The following is an 8,726-nucleotide window of genomic DNA, read 5'->3' as shown; positions in this document are numbered from 1 at the left end:
AAATGCTTTTAGTACATGTTGAAAGGCTTTCCAAAGAAAGCTAATTAGCACCTACCACAACCAACAAAAGCCCCTGGATGAGGGTATTGACGGAATGTGAGTGCTTCCAAAGGCTTCTAGTACATATCGAAAGGGCCCTTGGTTAGGGTCAGCGTTTGAACCTTTACAGGTTTTCAGTACACGGTATGTGTGCGTGCGTAATTAACAAGCTAAAGTGTTCCTCGAGCTAGCCAGGAGTCGAACCTAGAATCTTCTGATCCGTAGTCAGACGCGTTATCCATTGCGCCACTAGCCCTACACAGGGTGTCTCGGGACAGATCAGGCAGACGGATCGGTAGGAAGAAAGACTAAAAACAAGAGTTCTGCAGTTGGCTTTGGATGTTCTTATCACATGTTGAGCTGAAGTGGCTGGATGGAAGCTCTCTACTCCCTCCGTGAGTTTGCGCCCTTTGTGCTGGTTTGTGTTTACGTTCCACCGCAGGCCAACGTGCAGGAGGCACAATGCAAGCTCGACTAGCAGATATTGCGTGGGGAGAGGACAAACCCGGACTCGGGACAGCGCCAGCAGCGCGTCGACATGCCAAAAGGAGCCCTGAGCCAGTCCTCGTTAGTATAGTGGACAGTATCTCCGCCTGTCACGCGGAAGACCGGGGTTCGATTCCCCGACGGGGAGTTTCCTTTTAGATCACCTGCTGATCTTTCGCCGACGAAAAAGAAATAAACACAGCTGCGGTAAGCGTGCGCTTGCGTCAAGCTGAGGCTAAGGTTACCTTAACTTTGCTCCTTTTTGCGTCTGTCTGATATTTTGACTGGGTACACTTTGATTTTGATACGGAGTAGAGTTTGATTTTGATACTGAGCACAGTTTGATATGTAAACGGAAGCAGAGGCAACGACACAAAAGTTGACCGGGTTCCAATTTCTGCCGTGACCCGGATTCGAACCGGGGTTGCTGCGGCCACAACGCAGAGTACTAACCTCTATACGATCACGGCTGTTTGGTTCACTTAGTGCCTCCTTGTTGGACTGAGTGTCTCCAGGTCGTGACAGCATAGTTTGAGCTTTGACTATCGAGGAACCACTCTTTTATCTGTAAGGGATTCCTAAATGATGTGTTACAAAAGCTAGTCAAGTTCCACAGAAGGTTCATCCATCCATCATTCTGTGTGTTTTCTTCAGCGACAAATTTCCAAAGAAAGATCATTAGCCCCTACCACTACAAACAAAAGAGCCTTCACTGGTTCTAGGTGCTTTTCGGACATGTACATGGCTGTGACTGAAACTGGGTGGTTCCAAATGCTTTTAGTACATGTTGAAAGGCCACTATCTTTCCAAAGACAGCTAATAAGCACCTAACACAACCAACAAAAGCCCCTTGATGAGGGTATTGACGGAATGTGAGTGCTTCCAAAGGCTTCTAGTACATATCGAAAGGGCCCTTGGTTAGGGTCAGCGTTTGAACCTTTACAGGTTTTCAGTACACGGTATGTGTGCGTGCGTAATTAACAAGCTAAGGTGTTCCTCGAGCTAGCCAGGAGTCGAACCTAGAATCTTCTGATCCGTAGTCAGACGCGTTATCCATTGCGCCACTAGCCCTACACAGGGTGTCTCGGGACAGATCAGGCAGACGGATCGGTAGGAAGAAAGACTAAAAACAAGAGTTCTGCAGTTGGCTTTGGATGTTCTTATCACATGTTGAGCTGAAGTGGCTGGATGGAAGCTCTCTACTCCCTCCGTGAGTTTGCGCCCTTTGTGCTGGTTTGTGTTTACGTTCCACCGCAGGCCAACGTGCACGAGGCACAATGCAACCTCGACTAGCAGATATTGCGTGGGGAGAGGACAAACCCGGACTCGGGACAGCGCCAGCAGCGCGTCGACATGCCAAAAGGAGCCCTGAGCCAGTCCTCGTTAGTATAGTGGACAGTATCTCCGCCTGTCACGCGGAAGACCGGGGTTCGATTCCCCGACGGGGAGTTTCCTTTTAGATCACCTGCTGATCTTTCGCCGACGAAAAAGAAATAAACACAGCTGCGGTAAGCGTGCGCTTACGTCAAGCTGAGGCTAAGGTTACCTTAACTTTGCTCCTTTTTGCGTCTGTCTGATATTTTGACTAGGTACACTTTGATTTTGATACGGAGTAGAGTTTGATTTTGATACTGAGCACAGTTTGATATGTAAACGGAAGCAGAGGCAACGACACAAAAGTTGACCGGGTTCCAATTTCTGCCGTGACCCGGATTCGAACCGGGGTTGCTGCGGCCACAACGCAGAGTACTAACCTCTATACGATCACGGCTGTTTGATTCACTTAGTGCCTCCTTGTTGGACTGAGTGTCTCCAGGTCGTGACAGCATAGTTTGAGCTTTGACTATCGAGGAACCACTCTTTTATCTGTAAGGGATTCCTAAATGATGTGTTACAAAAGCTAGTCAAGTTCCACAGAAGGTTCATCCATCCATCATTCTGTGTGTTTTCTTCAGCGACAAATTTCCAAAGAAAGATCATTAGCCCCTACCACTACAAACAAAAGAGCCTTCACTGGTTCTAGGTGCTTTTCGGACATGTACATGGCTGTGACTGAAACTGGGTGGTTCCAAATGCTTTTAGTACATGTTGAAAGGCCACTATCTTTCCAAAGACAGCTAATAAGCACCTAACACAACCAACAAAAGCGCCTTGATGAGGGCATTGACCGGGTGGTTCCAAATGCTTTTAGTACATGTTGAAAGGCTTTCCAAAGAAAGCTAATTAGCACCTACCACAACCAACAAAAGCCCCTGGATGAGGGTATTGACGGAATGTGAGTGCTTCCAAAGGCTTCTAGTACATATCGAAAGGGCCCTTGGTTAGGGTCAGCGTTTGAACCTTTACAGGTTTTCAGTACACGGTATGTGTGCGTGCGTAATTAACAAGCTAAAGTGTTCCTCGAGCTAGCCAGGAGTCGAACCTAGAATCTTCTGATCCGTAGTCAGACGCGTTATCCATTGCGCCACTAGCCCTACACAGGGTGTCTCGGGACAGATCAGGCAGACGGATCGGTAGGAAGAAAGACTAAAAACAAGAGTTCTGCAGTTGGCTTTGGATGTTCTTATCACATGTTGAGCTGAAGTGGCTGGATGGAAGCTCTCTACTCCCTCCGTGAGTTTGCGCCCTTTGTGCTGGTTTGTGTTTACGTTCCACCGCAGGCCAACGTGCAGGAGGCACAATGCAAGCTCGACTAGCAGATATTGCGTGGGGAGAGGACAAACCCGGACTCGGGACAGCGCCAGCAGCGCGTCGACATGCCAAAAGGAGCCCTGAGCCAGTCCTCGTTAGTATAGTGGACAGTATCTCCGCCTGTCACGCGGAAGACCGGGGTTCGATTCCCCGACGGGGAGTTTCCTTTTAGATCACCTGCTGATCTTTCGCCGACGAAAAAGAAATAAACACAGCTGCGGTAAGCGTGCGCTTGCGTCAAGCTGAGGCTAAGGTTACCTTAACTTTGCTCCTTTTTGCGTCTGTCTGATATTTTGACAGGGTACACTTTGATTTTGATACGGAGTAGAGTTTGATTTTGATACTGAGCACAGTTTGATATGTAAACGGAAGCAGAGGCAACGACACAAAAGTTGACCGGGTTCCAATTTCTGCCGTGACCCGGATTCGAACCGGGGTTGCTGCGGCCACAACGCAGAGTACTAACCTCTATACGATCACGGCTGTTTGGTTCACTTAGTGCCTCCTTGTTGGACTGAGTGTCTCCAGGTCGTGACAGCATAGTTTGAGCTTTGACTATCGAGGAACCACTCTTTTATCTGTAAGGGATTCCTAAATGATGTGTTACAAAAGCTAGTCAAGTTCCACAGAAGGTTCATCCATCCATCATTCTGTGTGTTTTCTTCAGCGACAAATTTCCAAAGAAAGATCATTAGCCCCTACCACTACAAACAAAAGAGCCTTCACTGGTTCTAGGTGCTTTTCGGACATGTACATGGCTGTGACTGAAACTGGGTGGTTCCAAATGCTTTTAGTACATGTTGAAAGGCCACTATCTTTCCAAAGACAGCTAATAAGCACCTAACACAACCAACAAAAGCGCCTTGATGAGGGCATTGACCGGGTGGTTCCAAATGCTTTTAGTACATGTTGAAAGGCTTTCCAAAGAAAGCTAATTAGCACCTACCACAACCAACAAAAGCCCCTGGATGAGGGTATTGACGGAATGTGAGTGCTTCCAAAGGCTTCTAGTACATATCGAAAGGGCCCTTGGTTAGGGTCAGCGTTTGAACCTTTACAGGTTTTCAGTACACGGTATGTGTGCGTGCGTAATTAACAAGCTAAAGTGTTCCTCGAGCTAGCCAGGAGTCGAACCTAGAATCTTCTGATCCGTAGTCAGACGCGTTATCCATTGCGCCACTAGCCCTACACAGGGTGTCTCGGGACAGATCAGGCAGACGGATCGGTAGGAAGAAAGACTAAAAACAAGAGTTCTGCAGTTGGCTTTGGATGTTCTTATCACATGTTGAGCTGAAGTGGCTGGATGGAAGCTCTCTACTCCCTCCGTGAGTTTGCGCCCTTTGTGCTGGTTTGTGTTTACGTTCCACCGCAGGCCAACGTGCAGGAGGCACAATGCAAGCTCGACTAGCAGATATTGCGTGGGGAGAGGACAAACCCGGACTCGGGACAGCGCCAGCAGCGCGTCGACATGCCAAAAGGAGCCCTGAGCCAGTCCTCGTTAGTATAGTGGACAGTATCTCCGCCTGTCACGCGGAAGACCGGGGTTCGATTCCCCGACGGGGAGTTTCCTTTTAGATCACCTGCTGATCTTTCGCCGACGAAAAAGAAATAAACACAGCTGCGGTAAGCGTGCGCTTGCGTCAAGCTGAGGCTAAGGTTACCTTAACTTTGCTCCTTTTTTGCGTCTGTCTGATATTTTGACTGGGTACACTTTGATTTTGATACGGAGTAGAGTTTGATTTTGATACTGAGCACAGTTTGATATGTAAACGGAAGCAGAGGCAACGACACAAAAGTTGACCGGGTTCCAATTTCTGCCGTGACCCGGATTCGAACCGGGGTTGCTGCGGCCACAACGCAGAGTACTAACCTCTATACGATCACGGCTGTTTGGTTCACTTAGTGCCTCCTTGTTGGACTGAGTGTCTCCAGGTCGTGACAGCATAGTTTGAGCTTTGACTATCGAGGAACCACTCTTTTATCTGTAAGGGATTCCTAAATGATGTGTTACAAAAGCTAGTCAAGTTCCACAGAAGGTTCATCCATCCATCATTCTGTGTGTTTTCTTCAGCGACAAATTTCCAAAGAAAGATCATTAGCCCCTACCACTACAAACAAAAGAGCCTTCACTGGTTCTAGGTGCTTTTCGGACATGTACATGGCTGTGACTGAAACTGGGTGGTTCCAAATGCTTTTAGTACATGTTGAAAGGCCACTATCTTTCCAAAGACAGCTAATAAGCACCTAACACAACCAACAAAAGCGCCTTGATGAGGGCATTGACCGGGTGGTTCCAAATGCTTTTAGTACATGTTGAAAGGCTTTCCAAAGAAAGCTAATTAGCACCTACCACAACCAACAAAAGCCCCTGGATGAGGGTATTGACGGAATGTGAGTGCTTCCAAAGGCTTCTAGTACATATCGAAAGGGCCCTTGGTTAGGGTCAGCGTTTGAACCTTTACAGGTTTTCAGTACACGGTATGTGTGCGTGCGTAATTAACAAGCTAAAGTGTTCCTCGAGCTAGCCAGGAGTCGAACCTAGAATCTTCTGATCCGTAGTCAGACGCGTTATCCATTGCGCCACTAGCCCTACACAGGGTGTCTCGGGACAGATCAGGCAGACGGATCGGTAGGAAGAAAGACTAAAAACAAGAGTTCTGCAGTTGGCTTTGGATGTTCTTATCACATGTTGAGCTGAAGTGGCTGGATGGAAGCTCTCTACTCCCTCCGTGAGTTTGCGCCCTTTGTGCTGGTTTGTGTTTACGTTCCACCGCAGGCCAACGTGCAGGAGGCACAATGCAAGCTCGACTAGCAGATATTGCGTGGGGAGAGGACAAACCCGGACTCGGGACAGCGCCAGCAGCGCGTCGACATGCCAAAAGGAGCCCTGAGCCAGTCCTCGTTAGTATAGTGGACAGTATCTCCGCCTGTCACGCGGAAGACCGGGGTTCGATTCCCCGACGGGGAGTTTCCTTTTAGATCACCTGCTGATCTTTCGCCGACGAAAAAGAAATAAACACAGCTGCGGTAAGCGTGCGCTTGCGTCAAGCTGAGGCTAAGGTTACCTTAACTTTGCTCCTTTTTGCGTCTGTCTGATATTTTGACTGGGTACACTTTGATTTTGATACAGAGTAGAGTTTGATTTTGATACTGAGCACAGTTTGATATGTAAACGGAAGCAGAGGCAACGACACAAAAGTTGACCGGGTTCCAATTTCTGCCGTGACCCGGATTCGAACCGGGGTTGCTGCGGCCACAACGCAGAGTACTAACCTCTATACGATCACGGCTGTTTGGTTCACTTAGTGCCTCCTTGTTGGACTGAGTGTCTCCAGGTCGTGACAGCATAGTTTGAGCTTTGACTATCGAGGAACCACTCTTTTATCTGTAAGGGATTCCTAAATGATGTGTTACAAAAGCTAGTCAAGTTCCACAGAAGGTTCATCCATCCATCATTCTGTGTGTTTTCTTCAGCGACAAATTTCCAAAGAAAGATCATTAGCCCCTACCACTACAAACAAAAGAGCCTTCACTGGTTCTAGGTGCTTTTCGGACATGTACATGGCTGTGACTGAAACTGGGTGGTTCCAAATGCTTTTAGTACATGTTGAAAGGCCACTATCTTTCCAAAGACAGCTAATAAGCACCTAACACAACCAACAAAAGCGCCTTGATGAGGGCATTGACCGGGTGGTTCCAAATGCTTTTAGTACATGTTGAAAGGCTTTCCAAAGAAAGCTAATTAGCACCTACCACAACCAACAAAAGCCCCTGGATGAGGGTATTGACGGAATGTGAGTGCTTCCAAAGGCTTCTAGTACATATCGAAAGGGCCCTTGGTTAGGGTCAGCGTTTGAACCTTTACAGGTTTTCAGTACACGGTATGTGTGCGTGCGTAATTAACAAGCTAAAGTGTTCCTCGAGCTAGCCAGGAGTCGAACCTAGAATCTTCTGATCCGTAGTCAGACGCGTTATCCATTGCGCCACTAGCCCTACACAGGGTGTCTCGGGACAGATCAGGCAGACGGATCGGTAGGAAGAAAGACTAAAAACAAGAGTTCTGCAGTTGGCTTTGGATGTTCTTATCACATGTTGAGCTGAAGTGGCTGGATGGAAGCTCTCTACTCCCTCCGTGAGTTTGCGCCCTTTGTGCTGGTTTGTGTTTACGTTCCACCGCAGGCCAACGTGCAGGAGGCACAATGCAAGCTCGACTAGCAGATATTGCGTGGGGAGAGGACAAACCCGGACTCGGGACAGCGCCAGCAGCGCGTCGACATGCCAAAAGGAGCCCTGAGCCAGTCCTCGTTAGTATAGTGGACAGTATCTCCGCCTGTCACGCGGAAGACCGGGGTTCGATTCCCCGACGGGGAGTTTCCTTTTAGATCACCTGCTGATCTTTCGCCGACGAAAAAGAAATAAACACAGCTGCGGTAAGCGTGCGCTGCGTCAAGCTGAGGCTAAGGTTACCTTAACTTTGCTCCTTTTTGCGTCTGTCTGATATTTTGACTGGGTACACTTTGATTTTGATACGGAGTAGAGTTTGATTTTGATACTGAGCACAGTTTGATATGTAAACGGAAGCAGAGGCAACGACACAAAAGTTGACCGGGTTCCAATTTCTGCCGTGACCCGGATTCGAACCGGGGTTGCTGCGGCCACAACGCAGAGTACTAACCTCTATACGATCACGGCTGTTTGGTTCACTTAGTGCCTCCTTGTTGGACTGAGTGTCTCCAGGTCGTGACAGCATAGTTTGAGCTTTGACTATCGAGGAACCACTCTTTTATCTGTAAGGGATTCCTAAATGATGTGTTACAAAAGCTAGTCAAGTTCCACAGAAGGTTCATCCATCCATCATTCTGTGTGTTTTCTTCAGCGACAAATTTCCAAAGAAAGATCATTAGCCCCTACCACTACAAACAAAAGAGCCTTCACTGGTTCTAGGTGCTTTTCGGACATGTACATGGCTGTGACTGAAACTGGGTGGTTCCAAATGCTTTTAGTACATGTTGAAAGGCCACTATCTTTCCAAAGAAAGCTAATAAGCACCTAACACAACCAACAAAAGCGCCTTGATGAGGGCATTGACCGGGTGGTTCCAAATGCTTTTAGTACATGTTGAAAGGCTTTCCAAAGAAAGCTAATTAGCACCTACCACAACCAACAAAAGCCCCTGGATGAGGGTATTGACGGAATGTGAGTGCTTCCAAAGGCTTCTAGTACATATCGAAAGGGCCCTTGGTTAGGGTCAGCGTTTGAACCTTTACAGGTTTTCAGTACACGGTATGTGTGCGTGCGTAATTAACAAGCTAAAGTGTTCCTCGAGCTAGCCAGGAGTCGAACCTAGAATCTTCTGATCCGTAGTCAGACGCGTTATCCATTGCGCCACTAGCCCTACACAGGGTGTCTCGGGACAGATCAGGCAGACGGATCGGTAGGAAGAAAGACTAAAAACAAGAGTTCTGCAGTTGGCTTTGGATGTTCTTATCACATGTTGAGCTGAAGTGGCT

General features: G+C 47.9%; 1 protein-coding gene and 19 non-coding genes across 25 annotated transcripts in view; 7 read left to right on the top strand and 13 right to left on the bottom strand.

The window, feature by feature from the left end:
• Positions 1-8,726, top strand: part of LOC127364275 (cilia- and flagella-associated protein 54-like) — a 56,796-nt gene that overhangs the window by 34,332 nt on the left and 13,738 nt on the right. The window lies entirely within an intron of this gene.
• On the bottom strand, positions 223-295 carry trnar-acg (transfer RNA arginine (anticodon ACG)). Its single transcript has one exon. It is a non-coding gene; the product is annotated as a tRNA-Arg (tRNA).
• On the top strand, positions 602-673 carry trnad-guc (transfer RNA aspartic acid (anticodon GUC)). Its single transcript has one exon. It is a non-coding gene; the product is annotated as a tRNA-Asp (tRNA).
• trnah-gug (transfer RNA histidin (anticodon GUG)) lies at positions 924-995 on the bottom strand. The gene has a single exon. It is a non-coding gene; the product is annotated as a tRNA-His (tRNA).
• Positions 1,524-1,596, bottom strand: trnar-acg (transfer RNA arginine (anticodon ACG)). Its single transcript has one exon. It is a non-coding gene; the product is annotated as a tRNA-Arg (tRNA).
• On the top strand, positions 1,903-1,974 carry trnad-guc (transfer RNA aspartic acid (anticodon GUC)). Its single transcript has one exon. It is a non-coding gene; the product is annotated as a tRNA-Asp (tRNA).
• Positions 2,225-2,296, bottom strand: trnah-gug (transfer RNA histidin (anticodon GUG)). Its single transcript has one exon. It is a non-coding gene; the product is annotated as a tRNA-His (tRNA).
• trnar-acg (transfer RNA arginine (anticodon ACG)) lies at positions 2,927-2,999 on the bottom strand. The gene has a single exon. It is a non-coding gene; the product is annotated as a tRNA-Arg (tRNA).
• On the top strand, positions 3,306-3,377 carry trnad-guc (transfer RNA aspartic acid (anticodon GUC)). The gene has a single exon. It is a non-coding gene; the product is annotated as a tRNA-Asp (tRNA).
• On the bottom strand, positions 3,628-3,699 carry trnah-gug (transfer RNA histidin (anticodon GUG)). Its single transcript has one exon. It is a non-coding gene; the product is annotated as a tRNA-His (tRNA).
• trnar-acg (transfer RNA arginine (anticodon ACG)) lies at positions 4,330-4,402 on the bottom strand. Its single transcript has one exon. It is a non-coding gene; the product is annotated as a tRNA-Arg (tRNA).
• On the top strand, positions 4,709-4,780 carry trnad-guc (transfer RNA aspartic acid (anticodon GUC)). Its single transcript has one exon. It is a non-coding gene; the product is annotated as a tRNA-Asp (tRNA).
• Positions 5,032-5,103, bottom strand: trnah-gug (transfer RNA histidin (anticodon GUG)). The gene has a single exon. It is a non-coding gene; the product is annotated as a tRNA-His (tRNA).
• On the bottom strand, positions 5,734-5,806 carry trnar-acg (transfer RNA arginine (anticodon ACG)). Its single transcript has one exon. It is a non-coding gene; the product is annotated as a tRNA-Arg (tRNA).
• Positions 6,113-6,184, top strand: trnad-guc (transfer RNA aspartic acid (anticodon GUC)). Its single transcript has one exon. It is a non-coding gene; the product is annotated as a tRNA-Asp (tRNA).
• Positions 6,435-6,506, bottom strand: trnah-gug (transfer RNA histidin (anticodon GUG)). The gene has a single exon. It is a non-coding gene; the product is annotated as a tRNA-His (tRNA).
• Positions 7,137-7,209, bottom strand: trnar-acg (transfer RNA arginine (anticodon ACG)). Its single transcript has one exon. It is a non-coding gene; the product is annotated as a tRNA-Arg (tRNA).
• On the top strand, positions 7,516-7,587 carry trnad-guc (transfer RNA aspartic acid (anticodon GUC)). Its single transcript has one exon. It is a non-coding gene; the product is annotated as a tRNA-Asp (tRNA).
• On the bottom strand, positions 7,837-7,908 carry trnah-gug (transfer RNA histidin (anticodon GUG)). Its single transcript has one exon. It is a non-coding gene; the product is annotated as a tRNA-His (tRNA).
• On the bottom strand, positions 8,539-8,611 carry trnar-acg (transfer RNA arginine (anticodon ACG)). Its single transcript has one exon. It is a non-coding gene; the product is annotated as a tRNA-Arg (tRNA).

This window comes from Dicentrarchus labrax, unplaced genomic scaffold (assembly GCF_905237075.1).
Source record: "Dicentrarchus labrax unplaced genomic scaffold, dlabrax2021, whole genome shotgun sequence".
In the NCBI taxonomy this organism is placed as follows: domain Eukaryota; kingdom Metazoa; phylum Chordata; class Actinopteri; family Moronidae; genus Dicentrarchus; species Dicentrarchus labrax.
The sequence above is the reverse complement of the archived record's forward strand: the minus strand, read 5'-3'. Positions and strand labels throughout refer to the sequence as shown.